Source organism: Labrus bergylta, chromosome 1, assembly GCF_963930695.1.
Source record: "Labrus bergylta chromosome 1, fLabBer1.1, whole genome shotgun sequence".
Lineage (NCBI taxonomy): Eukaryota > Metazoa > Chordata > Actinopteri > Labriformes > Labridae > Labrus > Labrus bergylta.
In genome coordinates this window covers 18,971,521-18,990,502 of record NC_089195.1, presented here as the reverse complement: position 1 = coordinate 18,990,502, position 18,982 = coordinate 18,971,521, and positions in this window count along the sequence as shown.

The following is an 18,982-nucleotide window of genomic DNA, read 5'->3' as shown; positions in this document are numbered from 1 at the left end:
ATTGACAGATAATACAATGATCCATCTTCTACACGAAACATTTCCAAAGCCTCAAAACTTAGAAAAATATAAAATGTAGTTGGTTTTATTGAAATAAATGTGTTTGTTTTTTGAAATTGTAGATTTTATCAATGTATAAAAATCAAACTCAGCCCACTAATGAATTTGAATAAGAAGAACTGTCAGATTGTGTGTTTTTTGCACTCCATTGTTATGGAATTTGAAAGTCTTCAAATCAATGGATCTGTCTGCATTAGTGTTAGAGTAAAGTGAGATGAGGAAAACAAGAATGTGCTTTTGCTTTTTAATTATTAGCACTTCCTAGCTACTTATTCACATATCCCCAGTATTTATTAACCACAATATTTCTATTCCCTGACTGAAGTACTTTTGGTTTCCTTTAAAACTTGATAGTCCGGTTGTTGGTAAAAGTGGAAGAAAGATATAGTTAAGTGAACAGTTAGCATGTAAAACTTGTTTCCACATTATGCAAGTTTATATAAATAAATAAATTATATAAATAAAGAATTTGCATATATAGTTTGTTGCCCACTGTACAGTTTGACCACTTCGATCTTCTGGAAAAGAGTTGTAGAACAAGCAGTCCAAAATCCATTCATGAGTGAATGTCTCAATGGAAAATAAGGTAGAAGAACCTTCTATTAATCATTAACTGCTCTGTGTCTCAGTGGTCTTATTATTAATAGTATGTAGCGAAAAACATTTCACGCTTTTATAATGACTTCTCTTCCAACAAGACACCAACCCTGTTGTTATAAATCCGCCTATCTCATCAGTCAGAGGCTGAAAAGATAAAATATGAAACGTTTCACATCCCAAGAGAAATAAAGGCACATTCAAGAATCTTTCCTTCTTTTAGTACCCATAATTCTGTGTGTTTGATGTATGTTTGGACATGTTTCCATCCAGATTCTGTCACAGCTAGAAAAATGCCTCTATGAGTGTGTGTGATTATATTTGCATCATATCCATCAAGCGGTTTAACATAGCTAGCACTTAGAATTCCTCCATCATTACAACCTCCGTGGAACAAATTCATCATAATAACTATGTAAAATAATATTCACTCTGCCATCTTTTCACTTCATTTCTACCCCATGTTTTCTCCTTCTTCTTTACCTTTTTGACCTCCCCATCACTCTCTCCTTTTTTTTTCCTTTCCTCATGTGAGTCCACTGTGTTCAGGCCTCTACCAGTGATCCATGGACAGTAATGGCCATTCCTGCTGCTCCAACAGCACACACCATAACTACTGGAACACCCAGACAGAGAGACACAAAGACAGGGGAGGAAAGAAGGAAAAGACCAAGAACGGACAGAAAACACACAGACAGAGTTAGGAAGCAGTTTTGTTTTTACATAAGAGTATAAGCATTGCATCAAACTGGAAGCAAAGCAGCAGGTGGGTTTAGCGTTATTGTGTATGTGTGCAGCAGTAAGCCAGAGAACTGTGATTGGAAGAGCTATGGGGAGGCTGGATGTGATACAGGAGGTGCTATTCATTTTTGACGCAACAAAAAAGAAGAAATTAATATAAATACATTAGATTAGATTAGATTAACAAATCCAGTGTATGGGATTGAAATGCAGAGCTGGACATACGTCCGTTAATATGTATTGTTAATTATCTTTTTTTTTTTTTTTTCATGGACGTTAATTTGAAAAACGGTTATAGAAACTATAGACTGTAAATCTTAATGGACGAAGACTAAATTTTGTCACTGTTCTGCAGGGGGCTCTGGAGGCTCATCAGCAGTAGCCGCCATGTTGGAAATCCTGTCTCTGCCTAACTTTCAGTCAACCTAATGACAGACTAAGAGCCGAAGCTGAGGCGAGTTTTAAGCCTCCTGACAAAACCGTTGCATCGTGCCCACCTGTCAGTCAGGTGTGTGTGCATGTGACGTCCAGGGCTCTTGGAGACATCTAAAAAGCGGACCCTTGATGTACTGCAGAATCTTTCCACTTCCACATTGGCTTCATTATTTAACACTGGTGGTTGCCGCTTGATTGAAAGCTTTAACTTCCTGTAAATTCGGTGTCTGTTAACCTCAAACCCTGCTGAACAAGAGCCCTTCTTTACTTTAGAAAGCTTATTGATTAAAGAGCCAAAATGCCCGTCACAGCCCTGGGCACTTTATTGTGAAATGTTGCTTGACCTACATGAAATACACTTCCAGAGAAGTGAAGACAGTGGTGACATATCAAAAAAGTGTCTATTATTTTATATTTTCAATACAGACATGTGTCATTTTCAGTTTTTTGAAGTCATTAAAGTTCTTTTTTTATAACAACGCTGTGGTTTAAAAGTGACCAAGTTAACTGGCAACTTCTGGCCGACTACATTTGTGGTAATTGTTCTTGCAACAGATGTTGAAGCTGTAAAGTCTCCTAACAATTGCTTCTTTTGTTTAGTTGTTTATTGTAATGTCAGAAATACTAATCATATGTGGACAACCACAGCTGGATTAGGTTTAAAGTTAACTTTAACCTCAAATGATCATTAGCAGAATTAACTGATTAACTCAACATATCAGTTAACGTCTTTTGTCTTTAAATAATTACAATTATTATGATAATGATTAATTATTATCATATAATATAGTTTTTAAATGTACTTGTACTTTTATTTTTTTAAATCACCAAATTACGGGAGGGACTTTTTATTTGGAGGGGGGGGGTATAAGACCCCTTAAGCCCCCCATCTTGTGGCTGTGTTTTGTGTGTGTGTGTGTGTGTGTGTGTGTGTGTGTGTGTGTGTGTGTGTGTGTGTGTGTGTGTGTGTGTGTATGCGTATATAGATCATTTCATGGTGCGGATTAGAGGACCAGGTAAGATATCTTGTTTCCTGTGACCTTCTCATCCTGAGGTTTCCCACACTCATCACTTCACTCTATCACATCCCTCTTACTGAGATATAAAACATGTAGACATAGTTCCCTCTGACCCCCAACACACAGACACACACACAGACACACACACACACACACACACACACGATACAGCTACTTCACACATTTCCCATACTGGTATATGCTGCTGAGCTGTAAATCCAAATTATCTCCAAATATACTCTCAGACTTTTATGTGTGTGTGTGTGTGTGTGTGTGTGTGTGTGTGTGTGTGTGTGTGTGTGTGTGTGTGTGTCTGTGTGTGTGTCTGTGTGTGTGTCTGTGACTGTGTGTAATGCTATATTCCTGTCATGATGAAAACTTGAGAGATGTGTGCGTTTCCTGTAACTCACTGTGGGTTATGATAACAACCGTTTCTCCTGTCAACAGCCCATAATGTCAGATTTACAGGGTTGCCCCCGGTAACCAGCCGGGTTGGCATGGCTGAGTGATTCTACAGCATCTGTCAGAGCTGGAGAGGCCATCTATCATACACACAGACACACATATGTAATGTGTCTCTCATAGAGATCGTCGGTAAAACAGGGATGAAATGTCGACATAAATGATTGAACACTTTTCCCATGTGACTCTCTCCTTCTCCTTTTCTTCAGTTTGAGACTGTCCTCCCCAGAACACAGGAAGAACTTCTCATGGAGGAAGCAACAGGAAGAGGTTGATTATATGTATAATGCATCTGATCCTGTTTGGGGATCAAAACCTAGCTTAAGACCTTCGAATTGTGATCAGCATTTCTGATTTTGGCAATTTCTGCTATTTTTTATAAGGCTGAAGTGAAGTGGCTTTGTTAATGTTAATCAGCATTTTTTCCTACTTTGATGGGCTATGAGGGCTATACCATAATTTTGCTCATCCTATTTTCCAAAACATTTAGACATAAAGAGTTTTACGTCATTTTATTTCTTTGCTTCTTTTCTTGAAGTCATTTATTTTAATCTTCACATGTTGGGGAACTTAAGTTAAGCGATATTTTTGACTGGGAATTAGTGACAGTTGGCCACGTGGCCTGAGTTTTACAAATTTAGCAGCCAAGTCAGGTCACCGTTGTTTCTTACTTACTAGATGAAGAATTTTAGTCATCTGATGTCTGGGTCTGTCGGTATCACAGGAACAAGCTGATCTAAAGGCTCTGCTTGTGCCATCTAAAACCTCACCATAGAGAACCTGATTTCTTTTTGTTTGAAACAGCTTTTAGTTTCAGTTTTTGTCCTGTTGAAAGATATTACGATGTGCAATGCATGATAAACACGGAAGGAAGCCTGACCTTAAGACAAAAAGCTATGGTATGAAACCTTTCAACCCCTTATGTAAGCTGCCGCTGGGCCCTAAAAGGCAATGACTGGGGCGCTCTGTTGACATGGGAGAGAGGCCTTTTTCCCTGTTGAAAGTTATTGTACGAATAAATCAACCTTTGGATTGATGAATTGATTGTTTTAAGGTGGAAAAGTTACATTTTGTTGCTGTAATGAAACTAGTTGAAGCTGTCGACATATAGAGATTCTGTTATGAAACCACTACTACATCCCTGTTAACCAGACATTTTTACGAGATGCATTTCTATTATACCTGTGCATCATACCAACATACAACCTGTAAACCCTAAAGGTCGTGAAGATCATGGTGTTGCAACATCTTTTTCTGTTGCTGTCTCAACTACTATTATATATTCCCAATGAATTTCATTTATATCTATATGTTTCATTTGACTCTTACAGTGATCAATGTATTTTAAAAATCAGAAGATTTTTACCTACCGGTATATGGACCAAAACGAACCCTGAAAAGTAATGTATTTGTTGTATGGTCTACCTTCTAAGAAACGGTTACAATAGATTCAATCACAACCAAAGTGATGTCAAAAAGTTTGAGATTTTCTGACACACCTTCTGAACCTCATCATCTTAGGGAGACAGATAAGACAAAACAAGTACATTCATCTTTTGAATGACCTTGTTGGCCATTTTTGTAACAACCCACTTAGTTCAGTTGTAAGGACTTTGGTTCAAGTGGTTTCACACTTATCCAGTCTCTGTCTGTCTTCTAGTGAAGTGAAAGTAGAGCAAACTTACTGAAGAGAAAGAGTTATGCCTTTCTTTTCTCTTTCTGTGATCAAAGCTGTTCTAACTGTATTATAAAGGCCTCGCTGCCAGGCGTTTCCCCCTCTTTTAAACCTGCTATCAGAGGAAGTGATCGTGCACAACATTCACACTCTGACTGTAAAGTTCTTATCACACTGCTCTGTTCTAGATCAGATCTTCATAGACTATTTTAATTCTTATCATAATAGACTATTTCATGCACTAATGCCTTTTTACTCTGGTGCAGTTGTGATGATGTATAATTGGTTTGTTCTGCATATTCTCAGGCTGCCTTCCAATGCAGAATGTTAGTGTGTTTTCTCTTGTTGCATTTTCTTCTCTTTTGTACATTTACCATTATTCAAATAGAAACGTTGGCCTATACTCGCTGTATCGTCAAACACACACAGACACACACATCACAGGTTAATAGTTGTTTTAGTGTTGACAGTCATTGATGATTGTCCACTGAAGCGTACCTTGTGTCTTTTTTTTATGTCAAACGAATGCACATAAAAGAATAATCTGATGTCTCTGGACTGCTATCCAGGAATCTGTCAGTTATTTCTCACTCAGTTATGTTGTGCAAATGATAATACTTATTCAGACAGTCTGGATTATATGTCTGGATAAACTAAAGCCTCTTTCACACATACACAGCATTACTGAAAATGTCTCCTTACCCAGGAGGCTGCATGTGTCAAGGCAGATGTCCGATTCTGATGACCACGACTTAAATCTGCCAGCCCCCATGTACAGGTTCTGATAAATGTCTCAATGTATTTTTAATCAACTGTTCCCTAGTCAAGAATCCTTAAATACCTTGAAATCTACTTGGCAAGAAACCTTTCTATAACCTAACCAAAGTAGTGTCTGCCAAATTAAAATGTGATTATTATTTTTTGTTGTACAATTTATATAAAGCGATACCTTGTTAACTTAACAGCAGCAATATCAGAAAACCACTTCCTTAAACAGTACACCTCAAAGGTAGTAAATTGTGGTGGCACAAACCACCAGTAGGGGGATTTCACTATTTATTAACAATACATTTATAGACCAATTTTTTGGGGAAAATAAATCCTTGTGTTTTAAATGATTCTTACTTGATTTAAAAGCATTATTGGATTACATTTGTGGGTAACCGTCAGCTCTAGGAAAACTGTTTTAGTCATAAAACACTCACACTCCCCTCTCTACATTTCAAAAATGGTACAACCAGGAAGTAGAAATGTTCCTGAGTTCCTGTGCACACTTTTTTGATTTTTTTTTTTACCACGAGGCTGGTGAACAGCAAAGGTAAGACAATACTAAGGTACACAGGAAAAAGTGCTTGTTTCACCAACAAACAAAACAACGATCCAAAAAAGATATGTGTTTAATACTTTGTAGAGTACTAAACATTGCGGCCAAAATACATTCTTATATAGCGACACAGAAATGATTATCATCTCCTGACTACTACTACGACACCTCCTACAACTACTCCCACTACTACTGCAAATAATAATGCTAATGCTAAAAATAATAAATAAATGTAAATGGCTTAGATGTAGCAAGCTACCTTTGCAGTGTTGCTGTAGCTTAGCTTGCTACATTTATTTTGGGGCAGCTTTGGTATAGTGAAGCTTAGAGGTAAAGTAACTATTAGCTTAGCTCACTACATTTTACAAGTGGCTTGCCCAACATTGGCTGGATGTTGCACCAAGTTTGTGAACTAGCAATACAAGTTGTTAAAAAGCTTTTAGCAAAATCTATGTAACCAGGAAATATGGATGAACTTTGAATGGAGCAGGTCTACACTTTGATAGGCTTTTACATACTTGTGTTGTTAGTTGCAAAAATAAAGTGTTTAGGTATTCTTATTACTATTTTAAAATGTATAGAGATTGTCTTATAAGCATCTGTTTTGTTAATGGTTATACTAGAGTTCAGTGTTAAGAGTCTCTATCTTTGCTGTCGTCTCCTGTCACCTTTGTTAGGTGTTTACTCTTCGGCCTCTTATACAGTGAAGCATTATTAATTGAGTTTTATTTACCAAGATGGGGGCGAGGCTTGGTGATTTTGAAATGCGTATCCACTAGGGCTGTCGCAGAGAACAGCAAAAATGTAAACGTTAAAATAAGCCAGCTGCGGTGAATAGAGGCAACTGCTGTAACGGAACGTGAAGTCATCTCAGCCCATATTTTAGACGGACACAAACACAACTTCACTGGTACCAAAACTCAATAACTACACCCCTTTGGAGACATTTCGGCTTTCAGCCAAATGAAAAAGGACAACCAGATCATTTAGATACTGCAATTTGTAGCATCTGCACCAAAAAGATCCCTGTGAAACGAGGACACACATCTAATTTGAGATCTCACCTCGCAATTAGTATCTGGCCGGCAAGATTATTTAGATTTTGACTTGTACTTATTGATTATTTTCTCAACAACGCTGTGACATGCTGAGAGTTACATCAGCATGTGAAGAGCCTTAATTAGTGATTGGATGCACCTGTGGAGGTAACCACATGTAGATAAATCAACATGCATGTCTCACTTTGTACTTAATATGATTGAAAAGAAATGTCTGCATACATTTTATTTTGTCTCTTTGGCTGTACTATGATTAAATAAGAATATTCTTCATGTAGTGTTTGAAGTATATGTCTCCATTTTCTCCTCAGCTTGAGAGACTCTTAAGACTGTTCAAAGTTCTGTGAACAGTTTTTCACCTTAGGAGCTCCTTACAGCTCAGAAGCTTTGTGAATCACTTTCTATCTGAAACTATCTTTACAGGGATAGTGTCTTAATTTCAAGGAGACATTTTTAGAAAACGTCATGATTCTAAGAATTTTGTCACAAAGGGGTTACTCTTAGTTTTAAGGAAGCTTGGACTTGCTCACCAAAGGAGGGGTTACAGATCGGACTGTGGACAGCGAGGGTCAGTCAAAATAGTGCATCACTGTTAGTGACAGTCACACGCCATGCAACGTCATTAGAAAAGAAAAATGTGGTCTACAATTAACAGTATGTTTTGTTTTGTTGATCAGGCCACCCGCCAATGGTGCCTGATCTCATTTATTTTACTCGCCAAATTGGCAAATTTGTACCCGCATTTGGCAAGTGGCGGATTCTAATTTTGGACCCTGCTTATAAGACATGTAAATATGTTGATGACTTATCCTGCACTATGGGGTATGTACTTAGTTTTCAGTAGATGGAATGTTTTCTCGATTGAATTTTTATGTCCCTCACTCCACTACTTCCCACAAGAAGTACAAGATAGCTCACAGTTAGTGTCATCAATGTGCTTTTGTGTGAATGTTCTTGTACTTAGTGCTATTAGATAGATCTGGTAGGCTAGCCAATATCCTGTCAATGCTAGATTCCTGTATTTACGAAATACATAACCATGCTGTTCCTCTCCTAGTCCATTAACGGGAACTTTAAAACAGAGATTAAGAAAATCTGAATTTAAACTTGAAGTGGTCTTGCAGCAATATTTACAATATCATGCATAACCACCTTTTTGTCAAAGTAACAATAGTCTATTTGACAGAGGTTGCTTATGATGAAAACAGTTGTCATTAGCCAGTTCAGGATTATTTGAATATTTATTTTCTTTTGGTAAGAACAGTGAAAGAAAAATCTCTAAATCAAGGCTGTAATGTAGGGATTAATTAAAGCTCATTATAATATATAGTGATGTGTACTGTTTGCTGTGTGTGTGTGTGTGTGTGTGTGAGAGTGTGTGTGTGTGTGTGTGTGTGTGTGTGTGTGTGTGTGTGTGTTTTATGTGTGTGGGATATGTCATAATGTGATATGTTAGTCACTGCCCCTCTGACAGCTCATGTCAATAGGTGGGTGATACAGCTGTCATCATATTGTGGTTGTGAATGAGCTTGGCCCGCCTGTGTAAGTCTGTGTATCTACACCGTGTGTGTGTGTGTGTGTGTGTGTGTGTGTGTGTATGTGTGTGTGTGTGCGTGTCTGCAGTCCCAGACGGAAGCCCAGAGGACAGATGGTGGGTTCAGAAGCAGACTGACACACCGTAACCAAGCGATTACACACTCAATGACTCCCCCTAAAGAGAGGGAGAGAATGAGGGGGGACGGGGGAGAATATGGCGAGAAAAAGAAGAGGGTAAGAAGAGAGAAAGAGGGAAAAAATTAGGAAAAAAGAGAGATAAAACCTGTGGGAGCATATCAATGCAGGTGAATCGTGGGATATCTGAAGAGAGTCGAGGAAGAGGGGAATCTTGTTAAGTTTTTTTTATTGCAATATTATGGATTTAAAAATGGTGGAAAATAAATGAAAATAGATGGAGAATGAAGGAAAGTTATATAAATGAATAAAAGTTTTGAAGTAAAAGGGAAGAAATATAAGTAGGTTCGAGCAAGGCCGAGGAAGAGGAATAATGGATGGATAAAAAGAGACAAGTCTTTAGGGAGACAGGATTACATGATAGCCAATTAAAGCAAAGGATGTTGGAAACTCCCCTGATGAAAGTGATATGTGATTGGTTCAGGGTTTATTACGCTCACTGGGCTATCATTGTTGCTTTAATACAATCAGATGAGCACACACACACACACATCTGGAGATTAGATTTCTTAAACTATAGTGAAGTGATGTGTTTTTGGTTGACAAACTTTGATACAGGTCATAATGTGGCTCATATATTTGAAACGGGATTTATTAAAAGATAATGTATCACAGCTGATCACATGCGTCCAGATGTTTGGGAAGAAACTAGATTTTCTGAAGTGGATTTTAACCTCTGCCCACAAGAGCCACTGTTTACAGCAAAGATCCAAACCAAAAACACCCCGGACACACACCGACTCACACATGCACACCACCCGAGTCTAGCCCAGCACAGGTCAGGTCAAGCGGGATCATGGGAAACCATTCCTGTGGCCCTTCTCACCTTTTTCATCTCAGAGCGTCTCAAAAACATCCCAGACACAGTGCTCCCTGTTCTCCTGCTCTTCCTCCACTCTCACTCTGTCTCCATACACATGCTCAAACACAATCCCTCACACAAATGTGCAAGGCTTTTTTTCTTTTTACCTATAGCAACAACTGTAAGTGATTGATTTTCAAAAAAAAAAAAAAAGACTGTTTGGGTAAGACATGCTGGGGTTCACTCTTGCGTATATTGCGCTTATTAGCTGGAAAGCAGTTTTGCCTGGAAAGCTCTGGGCTTTGCCAAACTTCTTTGTCTGACACATGGAGCGGTTTCCTGCCTCCCAGCACTTCAGCCTCCCTGTGACTGCCCGCACTGAAAGCCAAAAGTTCTGCTACAGTCACGCAGCTCTGCAGCACACTCGTTGTCTTGTATTTAAGTTTCTGTTCAAACAAACTAACACTCCACAAAGTTTATTTCCATGACAGTCAAGTAAGTTTAAGTAAGGTTTCAAGGGGGGCTTTAACACTAAAATAGTGATACATTTCAAACACCGGGCCTTATCGCAGGCAGCTTGGCTCACAGCACATGTGTCTTTCCTGTTTTCCTCATGACACAGTTGTCATTTTCGCCCAGCGTTCACATTTAATAGCAAATTAACTTGCACTCCCATTAGCTCCCAGGTGTGTGTATGTTTTTAAAATGAGGTTAAAAAAGGACCAACTTTTGGGCAAAATATTCAGCTTACTTATGTGGTAGAAATTACCCAGCAATATAGTTAAAGTTAACCACTATTTGGGGTGAATATTTAGCCCCATCTGGCCAGGTTAAACAGGTAAATCATCTTGCTGGATTAAATTATTCCAGCATTTAGTTGGTCCCGATTTGGTTCAGCAGTGTAGTTAAAAACAACCCAGTTTTTAAAACCCTGCATTTTTTTCCAAGTGTGCTGCAATGCTTGGCATGTCGCACTTGTTGTGCAACGTTAAATCTGGTTCATCATCAGTAATAATATCTCTGACTGTTATCTTTGTCTGCTATACAAAAAATGGAAGGATTACTCAAGGGTTTAAAATATCCCAGTAATGTGTGCAGTCCCAAATTGTCACCAGTGACCTCTGCAACTGTTCAATATGCTGGTTTGTTGAAAGGTTTTACAAGATCATGAACTAAGGGCAAGATTGCATTGATGCCAAACTTCTTATTATCCTGACTAAGAAAGAGTGCCACTAGATGAATAATCATCAGAGCAGAATTTATCTTTGGAGACAAGTTTACTGGGACATATAAATACTTCAACCTTATGGACTCTTTGCCTAGATGCAAGTGGATTAGCAGTTTCAAACTCATCCAAGAAATTAAAAATTCCCCACCATCCTCAAATTTCAAAGCAAAACTAAGAAACAACATATTTTCTCTGAGGTGGAAACGCCGCGACAGAGTTTACAGGTTTACCAATGTACTGTACCATGTGGCTGAGCAGCAGGTATTTACACGGTTTGTACTTCTAAGTTTGGGTGGGTTTAGGGCAGTGATAAGAGAGCCTCTCTTCTTTCATGTCTGCAGATTCACTGTGAAACTTTAAATCCAGCTCTGTGAGGACTTCTGAAGCTGCTAGAGCAGATATTTACAGAGGATGGATTAGGAAGATAGCTCTTATTAAAACCAAGTCCTCATCATTTAACTGTCACTCTATTTAATCATCACTAAATGGACTCATTAAATTCCTCCTTTAAAGTGTTTCTCTTCAAACGCCTTGCACAGACGCACTGGCTAACTCATATTTAAACACACACACACACACACAGCACTGACAGAAACACACACAAAACAGACTGTCTATTGAAAATACTTTTATCAAATGTAATTTATAAACTTTCTAATGCGTCCAGGACATGTGATGCAGTTAATTCTCCAAAAAGGATTAGTCATGTGTGTCCCTGAGTTAAATATGTGTTTTCAGTGTTAATGACTATGGCGATCTGCCCCAGTAAAAAGTAAAGCACCTATGTAGTACTGAAAACCCAGATTTAAGTCCTGCCTTGAGAGATAGAGACAAGGTTGAAAATTAATGAACCATCCCTTTAATTTGCCATATAGCAGAATAATCAGGTATAAAATTACAGATTGTCCAACAATGACATTTTCATCAGCACCAGCAGTCCTTCGCATTTGGTGCTAATTAGCAAAATGTAGAATGTTAATATGTTAATTAAAAAGCTGGAGATGATTAATGTTATGACTGCTTAACATGAGTATATTAGCATATCATTGTGAGCATGTTAGCATTTAGCTTTAAGTGCTGCTGTGTATAAGTACAGTCCCACAGAACTGCCAGATTGACTCTTTTTGATGCACAAGTGTAGTTTGGATTGAAGTGCTTTTTAAAGTGCATTTCTGAAATAAATGTCTGACTGTAAATAATGTAGTCAGAGAGTATACTCTACAATCAGAGGTCTCCCTGTCCTCCTCTCACCTTCTCAGCTCTCCTAAAATATTTTGACTTTATTCAAACCTCTCCTCCCATCATCCCTGTTCCACCTTGTTTCCATCCATCGCCTCTCCTTTCTCTCTGAGCCGAATAGGGTTGTTGGTGGTTAATAGATTTAGCCACTATACTGGTGGAGAGACAATGAGAGAACCATCAATTTATCCGCCGTTTAACCGCTCCAATCTAACCTCCGTAGACCTGCGCGGTGAAACTCATTTCTGTGTTTCCTCGCCAGTCTGAAAAGCTATCATCTCGCTAATCTTGGGCTTTCAATTCGCCGGGGGGACTGAGGGGGGAGTCAGACCAATCCTGGATCTGGGAGATGATCTGTTAGCCTGGCGTAAATGTTTATAACGCGGGGCAATCTCCAGGGTTTATACGTTGATGCACATGCACACAAGCACGACCAGGCAAACACACACACACACACACACACACACACACACACACACACACACACACACACACACACACACTCTTCCTTTTTTCCCTTCTTGTGTCTCTGTCTCTTTTTCTCTTTTGCCCTTTCTCTCCGGGGGCATTTATAGGGATGTGAAAGCTGTTATTGGGCAGGTCAGTGAAGTGGAACTGTCAGATAATAGGCTAGTTACCGTGGCAGTGCATGAATGAGGGATGGAACGGAGGAAGGAGACGGAGGGAATAGAAACGCTCGACTTTCGCCTTAATCAGAAGGTAAACTGGAAATCTGGGGAGTTTAGACTCCCTGCTGAAACAGATAGAGGGGGAGGAGGAAAAGCGGTAACAAAAAAGTGAAGGAGGCAGATAGAGGATGACAAATGGGAGGGAAATGTGAATGAAGCAGAGATAAAGATACACAGAGACAGAGAGAGAGAGAGCTTATTACCATTCGCAGGGAGCCAGGTGTTTATTTCTCTATTTGTAAGTGCCAGCTTCATCAGCCAGAGTTCAACAGGAGCAGGCGGAGCCGCGGCTGCATCAAGGTCAGACTAATCAGACAGCAAATAGGAGGGAAGACAGAAGAGGGAACACAAATTATGTAATGTATCCTCTGTGCTGCTCTCAACCCTCAATCCCTGCCACCTTCTATCTGCCTCTGGTGCTCCTCACCCCTCCTCTTCCTCCCTCTGTGGTCGTCATGGGGAAGAACTCTTAATACCGTCTCCCTCTTCCTCTGATGGATACTGACAAAGGTGCTCTGTAGAATGACACTTGTTTGTATGTTTGTGATCTATATGGGCCATTCTACCAAAATGTGTGGGGAAAAAACAGTGGTAAATATATAAGTTACACATTACTAGAATTTTTACACTTCAGTTTCAATATATTTTCTTATCAAAAATGTGTCACTGCCAAAACAAAAGTTGATGAGAAAATGAAATGGATGACTGCTCATTTTTTGTAGTGACATCAATGTTACATAAGTGATTAGTTTTATTTTAATAATTAAATAAATCATAAAATGTCCTTATATGCACCCAGCACTTAATGCAGAACAAATGAATGCTACTGGCTGCATGAAGCTGATATTCTTGTAATCTATTATTTATCACATGGACATTTTAAAACAAGTTAAATGTAACACATACACAAAACACACATGACTTCAATCAAGACCAAAGAGCCAAATATTAATTGCACAAATAAAGATTACATCACAACAATGGGATTCATTTTTGTGATTATGTTTGCAAATAACCATAGAATTTGTAACAAAGGAAATTGTAAAATATTGTATAAATCTTTCAATAAAATCCCTAGACAGTTTCAATACTTAAGGGCTACATAGAGATGAAAATGTTACACGTGATCTTACATAACAGCTAAGCTGGAAAGCACAAATTTGGTGGAGACATCTGGCAGAATAAATGTACTAACCTGCATTTAAACTGGGTGTGCAGGTGTTGATTCATTTTTGTACTTTTTATTTTGATAACATCCGGTTCATCCCACAACTGAATATTGTTTTTTGTTTCTGATCATATTTTCCAAAGGCAAACTCAATTAATTTAAAGCTCCTTGAGGAACTTCTGGTTTGTGTTGGTTTTGGTACCCCCTGCGTGCTTTATTCACGATAAAGCTCATCCTGTTTTCTTTTAAAAGTCAAATGTATTACTCACTGTGAATCTTTGCTGTAGAAAATGTAAAAAATCTGTTTCTGCAGTATGATTCAACTCCCTTCATCTTATCATACCCACAGCAGTGGTTACAATATAAAAAATAACTCTATAGTAATGATCAGTCTTGCAGCTGATGGTCTCTTTTGCTTTATCGGACTGTCTTAGGCCATAATGGAGCAGATGTTGGTAGACATCAAAGCACAGCTTTTCTTTTCAGATGATTGCATTGATAGGCTAAAACAATGACTTGTAAGCTTTGATAAGACAAAAAAAACATATTTATTATAACAGATCACAATAAAATGAATTTATTTCATTATTATTTCCAATTATTCCCTCAACATAGTCCTTTACTGAGCATACTGTTAATAGGGTTAGAGAAAAATACCACTTTAGAGAAGACTCAAAGCCAAAACAAAGAGACAGGTACCTCCTGTTCGACCTCTGGTTAAAACAGTGTTGTACCAGCGGCCCAAAAAGCAAATAAATAAACACAGAGCTCAAATAAACCTCTCAAAACAATCCATGTATGATTTGACTCTCAAGTATGAACCATGGTTTGGTATGAAGAGTTATCTGTGTGTGTGTGGGTTCATATTAAGAACACACACACACACACACACACACACACACACACACACACACACACACACACACACACACACACACACACACACACACACACACACACACACACACACACACACACACACACACACACACACACACACGACTCTACTTGGTGTTGTAATAATCTGATTCTTTTGATGTCCCAGACTTGAAAAAGGCTCTCGACAGGCCTGTTCTCTAAACGGCTAATCTCTCAAAGGTATAGTGAAGAGGAGGAGAGGCAGGAGGAAGAAAGAAACAGGTAATGAGGAAGGAAATAGTGATAGAGAGCAGGAGGAGGTGGAGGATGGAGGAGGAGAGCGATGGTGGAGATCAGTGAGAAGGAGGCCAGACTGATGGAGGAGACGGAGAGAGAGAAGAGCAGAAACGGGAAAAATAAACGAGAGGAATAGCGATAAGAACTCTTGCGTTTGAACTTGAAGAGCTTAATTTGAAATGTCAGGGCTATACCTCCTCCCCCCCCCTCCTCTCCCGTTATTCCTCCTCCTCTCCCTCTCTCTCCCCCTCTGCTCAGGAGTCCCTGTTGTGCAGTAGTGTGGATTAAAATAATTAAACAGGCTCTGTTTTAATTAAGACAATAAAGCTGAGAGTCTCTAGGTAAGACGTGAGAGAGGGAGCGAGAGAGGGAGAGGACAGGGTAAAGAGAGAGTGAGGGAGGGAGGGGGGAGGTAAAGTGGTCTAACGAGAGAGGCATGTTGATAGGAGGTGCAGAGGGAGAAGCATTATCTTCATTACTCATCTATCTTGTCTGTTTCTAGGCATGAGATTGCATTATCACTTTTTATCTAAGTATGTTTGCAGTGGTCCTGCATGCACCGAAACCCCTGTGTATTTGTATGCATTTATGTGTGTGTTTCTGTGTGTAAGAAAGGTGTAGAGGGCTGTGAGTATGAATGTGTAAATGCATTTATATTGCCACCCCCCCCCCCCCCCCCGCCTTTGCAGGCTGCATGTTTGTGTGTATGCGTGTGCATCTTTATTCCGTCCTCCTCTCAACCCGCTAATGAAATATTTATTTATTTCTCGGAGTGATGGCGCACGGTGGCGAGGAACTCAAATGAAATGTCATATCTCATTGTGTCTCGCCGAGAAGAGGAGGAGGAGGGACGAGAGAGAAGAGGAAAGAGAATTGCTACTGAATTATATACAGAGCATTCAGAGGGGAGTGATTACAGGATGTGGAGTGAGGGGATATGAAGAGGAAGACTACGAAGAGAGGAGATGGAAAAAAGTAATTCCTCTAATATTGGTAATTGCAGTGTGTGTGCATCATGTTGCTTCTCCATCATATCATCAGCCTGTGGTTTTTGAGCTTCACATGTTGAACTAAATTCATAGAAGTGAGCCCAAACTGGGTTGTAGCACAGCACGATTAGAAATACCAGAGGGAGCCACTACTGCTTATCTAGTAGTAGCTGTTATCATTGCACTAAGAGCATAAACACACACACACACACACACACACACACACACACACACACACACACACACACACACACACACACACACACACACACACACACACACAGAGCCCTGCCACCAACTTGGAGGAGATTAGAACTTCTTAGTCTTGTCTCATCCCTACTTGTTTTGCACAAACATGCACAAACTACACACTCACAGACACACACGCTGTTTCCAGACATGAGAATCTCCAGGGATCACCAAGACATTCAATGCATGACAGCAGAGTATAAGACGGTTTCTTCCTGGTAGCAGTATTAGCTTGTCCACTCATAGCGTCCTTTCAAAGCAGAACCAGCAAAAAGACACATAACTGACTGTGCCACAAATGTAAAGCTCTCTGCAGAGATGAGAAACTTGCGCCAAATGTGTTGATCAACCTATATTTAATTTTGGAAAGCCATACATTACCTCTGTATTTCAATGGGTTTTGTGGTTTTCCTCAATGACTGTGGTAAGGAGTGTCATCAAGTTCAGTTCAGGCCTTGAGAAGTCTGTGAACAAGTTTTACTCTCTTTGCCATCATCAGTTCAGATTGAATTTGTCCGCTATGTTTAAGCATGACCAAACAGCCACAAAGCGAGGACAAATCAGTTCGCCAAAGCTAAGCTGTGCTCCCTTTTGTGCTAATTGGCAAATTTTAGTTTGCTAAAATCTTAGACCAAAGCCTTCTTTACACATGATTAAGTATTACCTGGAGACCTCTGGTAATTTGGGAACTACCTCGAACATCATTGTTTGGTCATTGCATTCCCACCATAGTCAGTCATTTACTCAAAATGACTGGCATTTCTGGGCGGGAAAAAGTCCCCAAATTAACGAGGTGCCGATTCTGGCCTTGATTTCTATTATCAGTAGACCTCTCCGTAATTTTCCCTGGAATTTTTAATTTGGCAAATTACAGACATGGTCTATATTCACAGGATTGATAACAGATTCTCTGCATTGATTAAAAATTATTATAAGTCACAATGTAATAATAATCCTTTGTGAACAGAGTTTAAGAGGGTTACAATGTAGTAAGCATTATTCCATCTTATCATCAACAGTATAGCATTGTCACTGAGAATGTATTAGCATATGTTTATGTTAACATTTAGCTATACAAGCTTTTGTGCAGAAGTGAGGTGCCATCGTGCTGCTAGCATGGCTGTAGCATTAGATATAATACATTTTACCAATAAAGACTTTTATTATACTCTTGATAAAGAAAATGTGTTTGAGTAATAATCAGATACTGAAGAGGCAATATTAATATAGGCTAATAATAATAATAACAACCGACCATTATTCATCGATCTGTAAGTATGTAAGTATCTGTAAGTAATAGACTGAAAAGGGAATGGTTGTCAGCCAATTGTGGACAAGATAGTTGAGGTTTGGCTTGCTAGCAGTAGTGCTAGCAGCCCCATTGATTAGGTGACCCACCCCTTGTAGAGCTTTACAGGCCCTCAAGTGTGTCTGTTCCCCTGAGGGTCCAACATGACCGTACTGTTTCTCTGAACCGTTCTCACGACCCCTTATGTCTGCGCTGCAGGTGCAAAAACACACTCAAAAACAAACAAATAAACTGTGAAAACAAACACAGGCTAATGACAGGACAGCTGCGCTCAGCTCACCAGGGTTCTCTCCATTAGTTAAAAGCTTCTTTATGACTTTCCCTTAAGGAGTGAACATGTGTCAGGGAGCGAGAGTGAGAGTATTAACACCTCAGCATCCAATGTGGCACAAGTCTGAGTCAATTCTCCATCTGGTTTCAAGGAAAGCCAGAGACCTTCACAGTTAGAGCTGCACTTAAAGAAGGAAACACATCAGGCACAGTGCACAGTTTACACCTGCTGGGAACAATGCGTGTTCTACATTTTAAAAACATTGCAGAATGGAATTTAATTCACTTATGTTTCCATGTCATTATCCTCTAATCATTTGTATGTACTTAAGATAAAAAAGAAAAGGTACAAATTCAGAAATTATTTTCTTGGACAAAGTTGTTCACTCCACCTTGGGACATTCTTTATCAGTCTGGGCTCATCAATAAAATACTATATTTGGGGCCAATACACAGCAGTGTGAAATGAAATTTGTGGGTAAGAATATTGCCTTGCTGTATTCGGGCCAGGGGCAAAAAAAATAGAAACTGTCACACGCACAACATTCAATAAGGTAATCCCATCATCCTCTACTGCAGGCCAACCCCAAAACTGTGCCAGTCAGTACACAAACTTCCTGAAGTTGAAGAAATTATTTCCAGAGAGATGTCGCTAAACCCCTTATTTGGTCTATCATATTTATGCTAAGCATTTTGTCAGACATTTAAGAACGTTTACATGGGTGGATTACTAAAATGGCTCAGCTTTTAATATGGTGTGAAAAAAGAGCAACTGAGAGGTA